Source organism: Triticum aestivum, chromosome 5B, assembly GCF_018294505.1.
Source record: "Triticum aestivum cultivar Chinese Spring chromosome 5B, IWGSC CS RefSeq v2.1, whole genome shotgun sequence".
In the NCBI taxonomy this organism is placed as follows: domain Eukaryota; kingdom Viridiplantae; phylum Streptophyta; class Magnoliopsida; order Poales; family Poaceae; genus Triticum; species Triticum aestivum.
In genome coordinates this window covers 146,247,604-146,252,921 of record NC_057807.1, presented here as the reverse complement: position 1 = coordinate 146,252,921, position 5,318 = coordinate 146,247,604, and positions in this window count along the sequence as shown.

The window sequence follows — 5,318 nt, the reverse complement described above, 5'->3', positions numbered from 1 at the left end:
TCCACGACAACATGCTGCTGCCTTAGGCGGTAGCGACCACCTCGGCCGCCCCGTCCACCACGGTTACCACGAAAACCACCACGGTTCCTATTAGCTGGTCCGGCCGCCCCTTCGACGAAACCTCTCGTAGGCCCCAGGAAAGGTCTCTCGGTCGAGCCATCACATTGCCAAGCATACCCCCGCCCACCACCTGTGGACGAGGATCCCCGGTGCTGTCCGTCACCATATGCGTTGAGACCATCATCACCCCATTGACCACGAGGCACCGACGAGGCACCCCCCCCCTCACTGGAGCCATCTGTAACTGCGCCTGCTCCAAAGCCGGTGCCGTCGGATTGTGCGACTGCCGAGCCACGAACTGCGGCGGTCGGGCCCTGGTCTGCATCGCCGGAGGAGGCGGCTGGCCAGCCAACGCTGGAGCAGGTGGCCGATGAGATGGTGTACCATGACCCGCAGTCGCCGTGGGGAGAGGCGCCGGTGGCCTAAGTCCGCCCCGACCGGCGACAGGAGGCAGGGGTCTACCCGCCGGCAAAGTTCCGCGGCCGACCGCGCCTGGCCTGGGCAGGCCGCCGTGCAGCGCTTGTCGGGCGCCATTTGCCCCCTGGTCCACCTGGTTTGAGGCCGGAGGAGCGGCCGCGCGCGCCGCCCCTAACAGCAGACCCGAGCGGCCCCGACCCGCGGCCATAGAGGCCGCCTCTCCGCCCCGGCCGCCTCCCGCAGGCTGAGGCAAGCCTCCGCGCCCCACGCTGCCCGGGACGCCGGCCTGAGCGCCGGCCTTGGCCGGAGGAGGGCCTCCGCCCGCCATGCAACGAAGCGCGGGAACCCGGCGAGCGCGCCCCGCCCCACGATCAGAGAAGCAAGATCGCGGCCTGGGCAGCAGAACCCTAGGCCGCCTCGAACGAGACACCTCTGTCGTCCCGTCGATCGTGCATGGGGGTGTAGCAATCCTCCCCCGAAAACTATCCAAGTTAACCTGGGCCTCATACCCGGTTATCTCAGGCCCACCCAAGACAAAGCCCGGCTCACTCAGAACCGGCCCGTCAGGAAGGCCCTCGAGCGCACAGCCCAGGAGAGCGTTCAAACGCGTCGCCCGCTGCTGCGAGATCGAGATCGGCCGTCTCGCCGGCGATCTCGCCATGGCCGCTGCCGGCACACCGCCAGAACGGACAGGCCTCTTCTTCCTCTTAACTTGAATCCAAGAATCCGGATGAATCAGATCGAAAAGAGTAAGGTTCGGTAGACTAACCTTTGGAAGGGGACCCTTCCATGGTCGGACCGCCGTCGCCGCCGTTCGACGGTGAACCACTCACCGGACCATCTCCTTCCTCTCTCCCGCATGAAGCCCCACCCTTGCTGGATCTTCAACTGGCAGCACTCTATCCACCGTCGAGGCCACCTCGTCCTCATCATAGCCCGCATGGAAGAATTCGCAGAATAGGTCGGAGGGAGTCGGCGTTGGTGGAGAAGCGTCCGGATCGTCGCCGTCTCCGTCCGCATCATCCTCGTCGGCTCCGGCCAGCGCCCAAAACCGGCCGCCGACCCGAGCCACTGCCCCCGAGTGCATGGTCCCGGCGCTCGCCGGCCGGGCGGTTGCGTCGCCCCGGTCGCCCCGGTCGCTCGGAAGGTGGGGTTCCTGCTGCGAGTGACCAGGGCTGAAGGCCTCCACTACCACGTCGGACGGTGTCAGTGAGTATTTCCCCGGCGATCTCATAGACGAAGAAGGCCGACTCACTGCAATGGCCGCGGGCGCCTCCCGCATCGCCTCGTGCATCGTCGTCAAATCGATCACTTCGATCTCCTCTCTCTGAACCTCCTGCAAACATGACAACACATGGACATCGAAGTCAACTAAAATAAAACGCATCCCTACCTCGATCTGAACGTCCGCCGCCAGGTAGTCGCCGGCAAGGATGTCGTTATCCATATCACGAAGTGACGTCCAGCGCGATGATGGAGAGTGCTGTAGCCGTCCCTCGATCCATCCTCGGATCGGATCGGAGAAACAAACCACCCACTGATCCGCCATGACCCGGATCTCATCATCCCCGGTGATATCCTCTGAGATCACCGACGGAGGTGATGGAGTCTGCCGCGCGACTGGCGGCCGAAGCACGCCGGTCAGCTGCGTGCCGGGCGGCCGAAGTGCGTCGGTCGGCTGCGCGCCCGGCGGTAGCGCGTCAGGCGGCCTTGCGTCGCCGCCCAGGACGTCGCCGCCCATGATTAGCTCTGGATTACAAATGACCTGGGTAGCGAACGGCGCTCCAGTAGCAGCTCCATGCACCCACTCCACCCCTCCTGCGGTGCTTCATGTCGTGGCAGGGCGCTGCAAAGCAGCCTGCGGTCGCTGCAAAAACCTGGCCATAAACGCAAGCAGGCGATGCTACGACGACTTTGACTGTTGCGTGTTACAATCGGCGACACCGGCTGCTACAATGGGCGACACCATTTGCTACAAGTGACTATGATTGCTAGAAGCGCGACGACTTCGGCTGCTGAGTGCTGCAACCGGCGACGCCATTTGCTACTACCAGTGGCGCCATTTGCTACAACCAGTGGCTTTGGATTCTATAAATGGGACGATTTCGGCTACTGTGTGCTGCAACCAGCGACGCCGTTTGCTACTACCGGTTGCGCCATTTGCTACAACCAGCTACTCTGGATTCTATAAGTTGGGCGACTCCAGCTGTTGCATGCTACAACAGGCAATTCTAGGCGACATCGACAATGCTGCATACCCCCGGATGGAGATGCTACGAGCAGTCAACGGCGACGCGTGGCCCAGGTAGCAACACTGTGACCGATGTGGTCAGCTGAGTCTCGTTTGCGAGTGGTGAGAACCCATAAGTATAGTGTTCGCACACGAACACGTCACCGTGTACCTCCAACACCGAGGGTGATGCACCGCAGCTCACGTCGAAGGAGACCCGTCCGGAAGCGCGGTACGCAGGCAATCCGGCGGGTGCTTTTGAGCACCCGAAACCCCACGCGCCCGGGAGGGACCCCGTCTGGACGCGCGGCGGTTATGGGCTGCCCTAGGTCGGTTCGCTCGCCCCTAGAGCATCGAGGATCGCTGCCCTTCAACGAAGAACGAACGAAGAACGAGAGAGAAAGAACAAGGAAGAAATGTAAAACTAGGGTAAAAAGTAGATTGATTGTTCGATTGTGTGTTGTTGTTCAATCGGCCGTCACACCTTAGGTATATAAGAGGCGGCTGGACTTTCCGTGCAAGGAAAAAGCTTGGATTCACGTCCAAAACCCTAGTCAAATTCGGATTGGTCTTGTCCAAACTTTCCAAAACTGTTCGGTGGTTGCACCTAGCGGGTCTTTTTTGTGGTGGTAAACGATCTCGGATGAAAACGAGTCCAAAAGCAATCTTGACCGTTTCGACAATACGAACAACTTTCATGTTGAACGTTTTTTGATCAGAGGTCATCTTGAGGGTCAAATAGCTCGCACAAAAGATCTCTTTACTCGCGCTACCAATCAGACATGGCGTCTGGTGGGGCGCGCCATATTTCGCCTGGTGACAGGGCTGCACTCCGATTGCTCTAACTTTTGCATATGAACTCGGATTTGGACGATTTTTATATCAAAATCGACCGTTTCGACGAGACGAAGACAATCCGTGTAGATCATTTTTCCATTTGAGGTCGTCTTGGGGGCTTAATCGGCCAAACTGTACTCTGAATATAAGTTCTTAGTACTTTGAGCATAGTTTCGGCCTTCGAGATGAAATTGGACGGCGATGAGCCAAACTTCAAAGATGTTCATATCAACAATACGGAACTCTTTCATTAAGATCACTTCTCCATTTGAGGCCATCTTAAATAAGTTATTGACCGTGCCAAAATCTGGTGTCAACACATGCCCCCCTGTTTTTCGGCAAAACTTGCGTGCCGAAAAATAATTTGCAATGTATTTGTTCTAAGGACGATGTCTAACACTCCATCGGCCATTTATTTTTCTCAGGACGATAATTATGTATCGGCCATGTTTATGCTAAGGGCGATAGTTATATATCGGCCGTTGATTCTAACTTCTTGTTCACATCATACCTTGTAACCGATTACCACCAATCGGCTTTAAAGAGAAGGGAATGAACCCGTTCCTTGTAGCACTAAGGAAATCAAACTCCGAGAGGTCACACCCTTTTAAGAAAGTTACATCGGGATGATTCCAATCCACTAATGCATCGGCCAAAGCAACACAAGCCGAATTATCCGCGTGAATGATTTCTACCTCATCATCGATCCATTGTATTAAAAATTGATGCATGGTAGACGGTACACATTGGTTAGCATGAACCCAATCGCGACCTAATATAACATTATAGTTACCTTGCACCTCGGCGATGAAGAATGTGGTTGCCAAAGTTTTGCTTCCCACGGTGAGTTCCATGCACATCACACCTTTGGCCTCTGTCTTTTCTTTATCCTCGAATCCATTAAGTACCTATTGGTCTTCATCAATGCATCATCATCTAACCCCAACTTTTTGAAGACCGAGTAGGGCATAAGATTTACCACAACACCACCATCAACGAGCATCCTAGCAACCGGCAATCCGTTAATATGACCTTTGAGGTACAATGGCTTCAAGTGTTTCACCGGTTCTCTTGGCTTCTCGAAAATAGCATTCTTAGGACCAAAATTCAGCTGGGCTACCTCCCCTTCTTCACCTATAGCACGAAACTCGGCAGGTAAGTAATATACCATATTAATATCCATACCTTCCCGAACCGGCGTAGATTCATAATCCACCATCTCATCTTCATCTCCCAATGTGTATATTGGGCTTAAAGATTCCTCAATTGAAGGGGATGTTTCAGGTAGTGTAGACGATGTAATAGGGGTCGCATCATCCTCTTTTGGTGGTGAAGGTGTTGCTACAGCTAATGTAGAAGCATCTGTGTTTTGTTTTTGTTTAGGCCTCCACACTTGTTTTATGAGTGCTATGGGCCGAATTTCACTAAACAATTCGTCCCTTTGCCTCTCCTCTTTGTGTTCTACCTTCTCGTGGTTCCTCATGCGTTGTAACCTCCTTTTCATGGTCTTAGTTAAACCGGGAGGACACCACTTAGGTTGAGTATATTTGGGATCCCTTGGTTTGGCCTTGCTTGTGCTCGCCTCATGATCATCAACCATGGAACCCTGCTGAACAATAACAATATCACCATTAGAAGTAACCAGATTACCAACAACCGGCTTTTTGATCTCCTTTTGCTTGTCGCATTCTGAAATTTCCGCATTAGGTGACTTAACACGCCACACTTTTTTATTGGCCTTACTTGGAGAATTTTTTGTTGGCCGATTAGCACC